This window comes from Triticum dicoccoides, chromosome 4A (genome assembly GCF_002162155.2).
Source record: "Triticum dicoccoides isolate Atlit2015 ecotype Zavitan chromosome 4A, WEW_v2.0, whole genome shotgun sequence".
NCBI lineage: Eukaryota > Viridiplantae > Streptophyta > Magnoliopsida > Poales > Poaceae > Triticum > Triticum dicoccoides.
In genome coordinates, this window is record NC_041386.1 from 751,186,077 (window position 1) to 751,198,051 (window position 11,975).

The window sequence follows — 11,975 nt, forward strand, 5'->3', positions numbered from 1 at the left end:
TTTAGAAAAGTAGATACAATGGAGGCGTATGAACTCCACCAAGCTTAACTCATTGTTTGTTCTCAAACAATTCAGTTGACAAACTTAAAGTGATAAAAAAACATTTACGAACTCGTTTGCTTTTGTTGCCGTATATAAGCTTAACTAGTAATCTAGCTTTTAGCAAAAGATTACTACCTAAGCACATAAATGATAACATTTAGAATCGTTATTTACTTATGTCAATGACATAATCAACTAGCGAGAAATAATACGATATTTCAAATACCAACACTTTATCAAAATAACCATGATACAATATGATAGAGTGGTATCTAGCTAGCCCTTTCTGAGACCGGAAAATATAAATGCAGAGCACCTCTGAAGTACAAGCAGTGACTAAACATTATAATCAAGGTAGAAGACATCCATTCATGCTCACACCCAACATTACCTAGACCAAATGCATACACTAAGAATGACAATAGCGATCTCAAAGGAGGTGTTTGAATGAGAAGGTGATGACTCAATAATAAATTGAAAAGATAGGCCCTTCACAGAGGGAAGTAGAAATTTTCTTATGTGCGAGAGATCATTGTTTATACCAGATTTTTGTACTTTTAGAGGTTATTTCCAGTTCATAGCTTACGATAGAGTTTCCAATATCTCCCATGCTAAACACGTTAATGTCGGTTCCCATGCAACAAAGTTTACTCCCCTCCATCATACTAACACAAACCATGGCTAGCCGAATTCATGGGCGCCTGACAATAATCAACTATCCGCCGGGCGGGGGGGGGGGGGTATTTTTATAAAGTAATGCATGACTGGGCATCCCTATTACCAGCCTCCCTCAAGATGGACTAGCGAATAAAGTTTCGTCGTGAGTTAAACACATTTAGCGTGGAAGATATTGACCACCCAACCACTCCATGAGATTCGGGGCACATAAAACAGATGTTTGGTTGAAGATTTAGAGATGGCACATGCAATGGAACGGCAGAGTAATACCGCATATAGATAGAGATGCCAGACTCTTATGTCATTACTTTGGTTTCATGATTTTAGATGCACAAGTTGCATTTTCGCTTAGTCAGAGGCTGGCAAATAGACTGGGAAGTGGCCAACCACAGTGTGACAATGTTCATAATCATACATTTTGAATCAATAACATTGAACATAAGCATGAGGAGGATAGAAACACTCTGAACATAAATATCTTAGAGACAATATTGGGTTTGAATTAATTACATGTGTAAACATGTGCCAAGTCAAGCCAGTTGAATTCTTCAGAGGAGGATCCATCCTAACATACTACATCATGATCATTTTAATGCATGTTGATACGCAAAATAACATATTATCCACTCCTAGCTACTTAAGCAGGGGATGAACAACTATGAACTATAATCATCATCATACACATGTTTACTCAAAATAGGCTGAATCAGGACAACTGAGGTAAACATATTTACAAAAAAGACAAGTAGAGTTCATACCGGCCTTTCTTCACCCCGATCATTTCATCAAATAATCGTCATTATTGCCTTTCAATTGCATGACTGAATGATCTAGAGAACATAATAATTAATGCAAGTGTGTCATGGACCAAGCTGGAATTTGCAAGAACTATATATACAGTAGAAGACAAGGAAATATTTGGTCTTTCATTGGATCAACATTAATACAGCACATAAAAGCCAGCTGGAAATTAATTTTGCTGTCTTCTCCTTTTGAAACACGACTCGGTGAGAGGAAAGAAAATTTAAAGAAACGACGAAGAAGAAAAGAGCAAAAAGAAACGATGAAGAAGAAGCGGTAGAGAAATATTTTTGTTCTTTTATGAAATTTTAACAAAAAAGAAGAGTTCTAAGAAAGACACTGAAATCTTTTTGAAGTTTTTGTTTTTTCTCAAGAAAGCGAAAGAAGAAAAAATTGAAAAGCAAGAAAATATTTACACCGAAGAACTCCCAACAAACAAAGAAAGAAGGAACACGAAATCTTTTTGATTTTCTTTTTGATGAAACAAACTCACGAACAAAGGAAGAAAACCAAAAAGATGCTAGAAATATTTTTAGGTTTTTAGAAGTTTCGAAAACACACAAAAGGAAACAAATATAAGCGAACATGGATATACAAAGAAAACGATGAACACCAACAACTCTAGTGAAGTTGTGAACATGAATGAAATGTCCATGGGAATACGTACTCACCCAAACTTAGTGTTTTGTCCATCAGGTCCAGGTGGGACTTGAGTTGTTCGTTGTCCTACTCGTGCATCCCACGGGTGGTCCTCTGTGGCCGCCAACTCATTCCTGTAGTTAATGATGTCTTCAGGTATAATAACATATTTTCCCCTGGCCTGAACATCAAACAAAGAAGAAACATGTAGAGTAACGATGGAACGGTTCCCTGGCTGAATACCAGGTTGTACTAGTAAGGTGGATCACCTCTATTAATAAAATAATTACCGATCATGCATTCATAATCTAAGTATTTCTTAGGTAGCAAAGGATCCTCACTCTGACTGATTGGAATGTTAAAGTGTCTGGTAAGGCGAGTAGCATAAATACTACCATGAAAAATACCCTTGATCCTGTTTAAATGTAAATGGCGTGCAATGATAGCTCTCAAACTATGACTTCTCCCACCAAAAAGTGCACTGCGTAATGGCGAGGTCTGGAGCGCTGAGCGTTCCACCCTCTTGCCTAGTAGTCAAACATTTCCCAACAAATAAAGCAAAGTAGCACACAACAGGAAAATGTAGAGAAGCGCTCTTATCACGAGAAACTCCTCTGGTTTCCCTCACAGTTACTTCTTGTGAAAATTTCTCAAACTCACTGGGTCGAGGTTCTACCATACTACCCTCGGTAGGAATCATCCAAATACGATAGAAGTGACCAAAAGGTAACTCAAAGGTTTGATCATAAAGATAACATGAAATGCCGGGCACATCCTCTCTAGGCATGAATTTAAATTTGCACAAATATATTTGCAAGGAGATGGTATTGGTCACCCACTAATCTACGACGAAGGCAGTTAATCCAGCGTTCACCACAAATTGTTCGAAATTGCGTTGAGAACCAGCTCCAACCATGAACGCATCACACTGCCATTCGGACGGCCACACCTCGACATCACGAGGAAGATTGGACCTTGGTGCTCCCTGCGAAGTTCCTTCGAAACCCTGACTTGAAGAGCCCCTTGAGAACACCCTTCTCAACATTTCTCTTTTTCTGAAATTTTTAGATAACTCGTAAAAAGTGAACAAAACTCAATATAATTGATAGCGACTACTCCGACAAGTATCTAGAGGCTTTGTCATGCATCAAAACTACATAGAACCAAGTAAATTCAACGTGCAAGCTCATTTTCATAGTCACCAACAGTAGTAAAATAAGCAAATTATAGACCACTAAACCCGTGAAGATCATCTCTCTGCAATAGTCCATGGTGTACTCCATGTTGATGAATCTTACAATCCATCTCAGAGTGAAGGCCTCGACTTGGCCGAGGTGGCAAGTCGAATTGGCGACAAGGGTGCCGCCGCCGCTGATGAAAATCTTGCCCGACATGAAGATCACGTTGGAACTGATATGAGTGTTGATGCGAACTCCCATCGTACCGCGGCGTTCACGTAGCAGGACTTTAGTAGGGTATCCTATGCTAGGCTACTTGGCACGATGGTAATAGAGACAAGGGTTTTACACAGGTTCACACTCTCACAAAGGAGATAATATCCTACGTCTTGCGCTTTGCTTTATTGTGTTGAGTGTGTATCGAGTACAAAGTACCAAGGGATTTCAATGTGTCTATCTACAAGCCAGATCCCTGGTATTATAGCATACCGGGGACCCAAGGGTACAAGGATCCTAGTCGGCTACGTGCTGGGGGATGGAATCCTCCACGAAAAGAAGTGTCTTGTCTTGTACGTCTAGTTGTATGGAACCTTCCTATTATCTGCATGGGCCTTCTAACATGGCCCAAGACGAAACCGACAATGGGGTCCTCAGCTCGGCCCACCAAGCCGGGAACCATCATGATGAGAGGCTCCCTAGCCGAGACACCATCACATATGAAAAGCACAATTTTGCAAGATACTTACTTAAGAAAAATGTACTCCAATTGCGCTCTCGTAGCCTGATGACCAACAACATAGACTTACGATTCTGTTTGCCAAAGGTTGGAACTCAAAAACAGGTCCACCATATGCACCACATCAAAGAACTAGAAAAGAACAATGCATATGATATCAAAGTTTACAAATTGCTCAAAGCCTCAAAGAAATGAAGAGAAATTAGTTGTGCTTATACTTACTTACTTACAGAGATTTTTTTTATCTCTGTCTTTGATCACCATTGGATTTGAGAATCATCCTTCACCCCTCTCATAGCTATAAGCTTGCATGTTTATCAAGCTTTACTGATCACTGATATCATCTTGAACCATCTTGCATACCACGGAACTGAACATCGACCACAGCCTTGTAGCAAGCCTTTTGTTGGTCTCTTTGATGCGGAAAAATGTGCTGGGATTCAAGAAATATAGCTTCTGCTCCATCTGATTAGTCATCTCTTTTCAACAATATCTAGCTCCTCTTTTTGTAAAGCAGGTTTTCCCTTTGATAGCTTGTTCGATAGTTGCCTTTGCAGCATTAATGGTTGCCCAAATCATGGGCATTGTTGGCTTCTCATCACCATCAATAATCCTTAGAGCAATTAGAAGTGGTTGTGAAGCTCTCATGCAATTCTCCACTGTAGTCCAAAAGGACATGGAAAGCATAGTTTTTTCACTTCGCTTCCCCGGTGGAGTTGTCTTCAATCTGTTATCACCCCATTCATTGCTAACAAAGACAGCTTTCAATGCTATCGGACCAACTCGCGAGCTTATATACTCGCAGCCCAGTAGGGTATATTAGGTAAAGTGAGAGATAATAGAGGATCATGGGTACTTGGGGAGAGCCCACATGAAGAAGCCTTGACCTAGCTAACACACCTCCTCGCTGTACGCTCGCCTGCTCGCGCCGCCGGACAAGTCCAAGGGGAAGACGCCTGCGCCAGCACACTCTGTGAGCACGCTGCTTCATCACCATGGCCCACATGGCAGTGACTGATGCCGCCGAGCCTGCCGAGCTGCATCAAGCCAAAGGAAGCTCGGGCCAAGCGTTGTTCTCTGACTCGCCTGAGCACCCAACTCGGCTCGGCCCGACGTGAGGTGAGCTCGAGGAAGGATCGGCTCGCGTCCAGCTTTAGGGAATGTTTTAAATGGCGCTATAGCGTTTAGAGAGGTCCTGCGCTAAGGGACTTTGGTCCTAACAAATGAACAAAAGTTTTAAGTAGTGCGCTATAGTGCCGCTATAGCGGTGTTAAAGCAGCTATAGCGTTTAGAGAAGTCCGCCGCTAAGAGGCATAGCCCGCTATTTAAAACTCTAGTTTAGGCACCACAATGAAACTGATGCATGCCACGTTTTCACAGGATCTTCAACGACTTGGGAGAAGGGGTGATGAGCTATTTCTTTATTAATGGGTTTGTTATTTTGGGTGATGTTCTCGTTAATATCAGCAAGACTATTGCCACTATTCTACTCAAAAGAAAAAAATGTGCATGGATGTACTGGGTTGTTGCTGTTGTTGGTTGCTTGTTTTCCCCAATTGGATTTTTGCTGTACCTTGTTGTGTGCCTAGTCGTGGGGGTGACCTACTTTTTTGGATCTTTGATCTGTGCCGGGATCTCCTTGTGGCGCGTAATACAACATGATTATGGCAACATGGACGGGGACAGCAGCAAAGCAAACCTGATGCCAGCATTGGACTTTTTCTATTGTCTAATTCTCTGCCAAGGTGCACTCTCGTTGCTATGGTGGGCATCTTACATTGTGGCTTCCATCTTGGTAGTTTCACTCAAAGGAGTATGCAAATTCCCACGGATATGGGGCAGAGTATCCTTTTATGAGTATATGTTCGACACCCTGTCAAAATGTTGGCGTGACCCTAAATCCGTCAACAATAGGAGGTTTGTCAAGTACGCGGTCGATTTGCTGGACTCTGAATCACCACAAGACTACCTCTCTGGAGCAAGGATGCTGGATGTGTTCATCAAGCACCAAGTGGATGTAAGGCCACTTATACTCCCTTCCAGCCAAAAGGTTCAGAAGCTGATGGATACACTGAGATGGAGCAGTAGCAACAGAGAGATTAAGAAGCTCGCCGCGAGGATATTGGCGCATCTTGCCTGTGACATCGATCTAACCCAGTTCCCTGGGGCAATAAGGTCCATATCCTCCCTACTCGGTAACACCCAGCTGCCATATTGGAACAACCAACAAGGATCCAGTAGTCGGCCACCTCAAAGTGATGTAATTGATCAGCTCTTAGCAGAAATAAAAAAAGGTAAATTGGTTCAGCTATTGAAGAAAATAAGATGTAAATTGTGTCAGCCATTGGCAAAAAGTAAATTGGATCAGCTAGGTGCAGTGGACAGCAAAGGAGATCGCGGTACCACCCTGCCATATTGGAACAACCAACATCAGTCACCTCAAAGAAGATTGGATGAGCAAGGTGCAGGGGACAGCCAAGGAGAAGGAGATGGCTGGAATGAGTTGATTCTGCAAGGCCTGACAATTCTGGAGAGGCTGGCGTCTGACCAACACAACTGCAGGGAGATATGCAACACCCCCGATCTAATCACCAAGATCATGTCACCTATCTACTCTGACACACTAATCCAAGATATCAACATAATGTCGGCATGGCAAGATGTAGTAAATGGAGCCTTCAGAGTGGTGCACCAACTCATCCGTGCTCCCGAGTGGACTGGCGGTAGAAGGCTGGCCCGTGAAATCTCCTGCAGCGAGCAGGCTATGAGCAACCTAGAGATGATTCTTGATCAGGGCAACATAGCTAGCCAACAACTGCAGATGCGAGCTATGGAGATACTGACAGAGTTGGCTTTGGATCCATCTGCTAACCTCGCCATGGAAACAAAACAAAATCTGTTCAACAAGCAGCTGCACATCTTCCTTAATGAAGGGACAAAAGAAGACCTTAAAGTTACGGCTGGGAAAACACTACTGGCATTACTATCCAAGACAGGAACTATCTCCGTGGTGTTTATAATGAGCGAACACAATCACATTGTTGATCAAGTCACTGAAATACTTGATGGTAAGAACAAGGCCATATACAGAACAATATCTGCTGAGATCTTGGACAATTTGTCCACTCTACATATGATGGACAAGAATCATGTGAAGAACACCTTGCTGCCAAAGGTAACATCTGTTTATGTAACTCTAACATCTGAAGCAACACAATACTATCACTAGCAACTTAAAAGCATAAGATATTGTGTTCTATTTCTAATGTTTCCTGTTTTTTTCTTACATCTGAATCACCTTCTAAGACTTCGGATAAACACCCAACCATCCTCATCTCACGTCACCCCATGCATAACATACAGACAATATATAACTTGCAGTAACGTTGTTCCAAAATTGTGCACTTCTCCAGTAGATATTTTTTTTTTGTATTTGTGTATCTTCAAGGCTTCGATTTGAGGCTCACTAATGTGCAATTTTTAGTGTCTAAGATTTACGGAAGTTTTAGGCATGTGAGGATTAGCAAGTGTAAACCTAAAGACTGAAATCATACACTGAAACATATTAATCAGAAAACTCTTGATTGCAAAACTTTACCAGTACCATGTGTGAAGTGATTTGAAGTTTAAGTTATCTTGTTATTGCAGGTGCTGGAAGAAGTTTTAACCAGTAAAAAGAAGCCGCCATCAGAAGCACCCGAAAGGCAGGCATCCAAAGCATCAGGAGATATTGAAGAAAATCCACCTCAAGACGACGAAGAAAATCAACGTCTGGAACGTAATGTCCAAATCAATTCATCCGAGCAAAATGAGACGCAGGCAGCTATGATGGAATTGAAGGAAGCATTGTTGTCCCTTACTTGGGTGATATTTGACAAGCTGATAATCAGTGCGGAGGAATTTGGTGATGTGGCTCGAAAGGTTGCCCCAGGAGAAGGTGAATTTGTGGCGAATCTCAAGACTATAGTAGAAGAGAACTGCGAGGCCACGGCTAACAGCCTAAGAATCGTCAAGCTTTGCGGTCAGATTGCGGTTACAATGATGCGGCGCAGCCAGTACATCGCGCACTTCAAGGATCAGAAATTCGTGGAGACACTGTCTAAGGCTTTGAGAAACATGCGTAGCCTTGAAAGCTGCATGCTCTTCGCTGGGACTGATGGTGGTACGAAGAAGACTGCCAGGCCCCTTCTCTCAGATCTTGTTAAAGAGGCACAGGCGTTGGTTGATTAAAAATGTAATCGTGATTTCTACCATTGTGATGTCCTATTTCATCAAATAATCATGTCTCCGGCTCTTGGAAACATGGACCTTGGCTTGTTTCATTTATAAAACAAGATTGTGTTGCTGGAATTATACCCATTTTTTTACAGTGAGAATTTTACCCATTTTATGGATCATGTAACCATTTTTCTATTTGAAACCTTAATTATGACCCCTGTTACCCTTGTTTCATTTCAACTAGTGAATTTTTTTGATAAAGGACATTTCATTGAATTGATATATCGAGGTGATACAATCGCATCTAAAGAATGCCCGGCCTCTGCATAACTCGATGCACACAGCCAAACAGTCCAACCGACCCAAAAAATAAAATTATTTTACAACTTAAAAAAGATAGATTAGTCCAGCCTATGATGTGGCAGATCCTATCCGGAGATCACACCGCCATCCATGGGGGAGAAAACCTCGCTGGCCGTATGCTCCAGCCGCGTAGACGCCATCATAAAAAATTCCCTATCCTCCGGCCTCTGCAGGTTAAAAATGGGAGAGATTTTCACTTCCCGGCCTCTGCACCAACTAGGAATGCATACGATCATTTTAGTATGAGTACCAAGATAAACATGGTCCTCAGGAAAAAAAAAGAGTATCAAGATATTTCTTGATGTGTGGTTTCATCACACACAAAGCTTGATCCTCAATAAACAGGGGTTTTCCCCTGTGCATCACCTGTCAATTCTAAGAATTAAACTCGGGTCGTTAGGCTGCACAACCGCATACCGAACCACTAAGCCAAGGCTCTCTTTGCCCGTGTGTTGCAATAGGGGCGTAGTGACTGATTTGTTAACATTTTAAATTTTATTTTAACTACTTAGCTGTATCAATTTCTTGTGATACGAGTCAAAAGAAGGTGGCAGGACAAGTAGCGGTTACAGTATCTTCTAGTAATCAGTGTTTCTGTTTGAAGAAATTCAGAGATTTGGGTTTTCTTTAGTTCACAGTCAAGTCTGTTGTACATTCTCTGCTGCTTGCTCAAAATACTACTTCAGTGCTGGACATTATAGTGTACTGACTCTGGAGAAAAGTAGAGAAAGTTTTGTGGAATGATCTTCCATTATAGTTCGCTAGTGTTCTCACTGACATGGGTTGGAGAGTCGTTAATGTTCTTTTAAGCTAGGAAATTAAGAGGCCGGCTAGTGTTGGGATTCCATAGCCAAGAATAGAGGAGTCCAACAACCTTTTTTTCCTCTGTTAATGTTCTTCAGACAGGGAAAATTGAACGAGATTCAAGCAGGAGAAATGGTGGAATTTGCCAGCGGTGTGAAAGGAATCGCCTTAAATCTTGAGAATGAGAATGTAGGTATTGTTGTCTTTGGTAGTGATACCGCTATTAAAGAAGAAGATCTTGTCAAGCGCACTGGATCTATTGTGGATGTTCCTGCGGGAAAGGCCATGTTAGGCCGTGTGGTCGACGCCATGGGAGTACCTATTGATGGAAAAGGGGCTCTAAGCGATCACGAACGAAGACGTGTCGAAGTGAAAGCCCTAGGGATTATTGAACGTAAATCTGTGCACGAACCCATGCAAACAGGCTTAAAAAACCACCACAATTGGGGACAAAAATTCAGAAAACAACCACCTTTTGTTTTTTTTCAAAAAACCACCACCACTACTGACAGTTTTTAGAAAACACTGATAGGTCACTAAACACATGTTAACAGCGTTTCTGACAGAAGGGGCCTGCTATAAGTGATGACATGACACATAAATCTCACGCCGTTTGGCATATACTGTAAGCTGCACACTGGACCCACACCTCAGCCTCCACTTCTTCCCCTTCAGAGCTGACCGGCATACCACCGAATTCAGCCGCCGGCCGGCTCGCGAGCAGTGGCCACGGGAGCGGGAGCAAGTGTGGCGGCCACGCACGGGCATGGGCAGCGACAGCGGCCGCGCACGGGGGCTAGAGCAGCTACAGCAGCGGCCGCGCACGGGCTCGTGAGCATCAGCAGCGGCCACACAAGGGCGCACGAGCTGCAGCGGCGGCCACGGCCAGGCACGGGGGCGCGAGCGGCGGCACCGTCTGTGCACGGATGCGCGAGCATCTGCAGCGGCCACACAAGGGCGCGCAAGCTGCCGTCTGGTCCAGAGCACGGGCGCGCCGCAGCAGGGGCAGGAGCGCGAGCAGCGGCAGCGTCACACGGCCACTGGAGCATCCTGGAGACCTCCTACCTCGCCGCCGAGATCCCACGTGAGGGCCACCTCCTCTCCCTTTCTTTCCCCGTAGCCTGCGACCTCCCGGGCGCCATGGCCGAGAGCACGGGCTCGAGCTCCGCCCCGTGCCCCGACTACCCCGTGCGCGCCCTGGTCCGGCGCCGCCTCTCTACGCGTCCTCCATTGCTCGGCCGCGCCACCTCGCGCCCAGTCGCATGCGGCCCATTCCTGCACCGACGCCGGCGGTGTTGCGCTCCTGCCACCGGCAAGCTGGGCGGCCGACGGCATGCCTGCTAGGTGTTTGCTAAAATTACTCAAAGAGGCAGAGGAGGGGTTGACCGGGTGGCCTAACGCCCGTCTGCTCACTCTGTTTGGGCCATGCCGCATCGACCTGACAATGGGACCTAGAAGTCAGATTCGGCGTCAAACGGCTCTAACCAATTGATCAGTGTTTTCTGAAAACTGTCAGCACAATGGTAGTGGTTTTTTGAAAAAAACGAAACGTGGTTGTTTTCTGAATTAGGGGCCCCAATTGTGTTGGTTTTTTGCAATTTACTCTATTCTTTTGGGTATCCTTTTCTTTCCTTGTCTTTGGTAGAAAAAATATACTACTCCTCTGTAGAAGAATATAAAACCATTCTAGTCAAGTTTGTCTTACTTAGGGAAGCTGATGGTTACGCTGCTGGTGTTGTGGAATTCCTCCATCACATCTCAGAATGGAGGCAGACTATTCAACTACACATCATGTGTTGGAGAAAATTCCTAGCGGCATAAGAGAAGGATGACAATTCAAGCCATGAACGTAAAAGTTTAAATTTCCACAAGAACCTAAAATAAATATACAAACTTGAGAAAATTGAAGGCATGCTCCCTCGCATTTGATCTTATACCGACTGCCACGAACTACTCTCTCCGATTACGTGTAAATTGCTCCACTGTTTGCTACAACCAATTACAGATCTTGGACAAGAAGAAGAAGAAGAAGAAGAAGACAGGAATCGACAGCCAAACGCCTACGGGAGTGATACGTTCTGATTTTTGACGATTCTCTTCACAGCAGTCACCAGCGCCTATGTAGTGGACGTTTCAGCTTCACGCAGAGAATGGACTCCACCACTGGCTGAGTGATAGGTGGGACCATGACACCGACCATGCGTGCTTTATGTGATCTTATGATAGGCTGCTGCTACATGGAGGAGGCAGAGGATCTCTAGCAGATGGAGGCGGAGCTGTCCAAAGCTGTGGTAGTCACGATCACCGGTACCAGGCCGGAGGTCGACCCGGCAGTGGCGGCGGCGGCGTTGCATGAAGATTTTCGCATCGGGCCGATGGGCATGTCAATTCAAGCATTCTATCCGAAAGATTTCTTGGTGTTATGCAGGGAGCAGAGCCAGTGGCGGAGCCAGGATTCGAGTATAAGGGGGGCCGAGTAAGTATACTGATCGAATCTCATTGATAATTACTAGTTG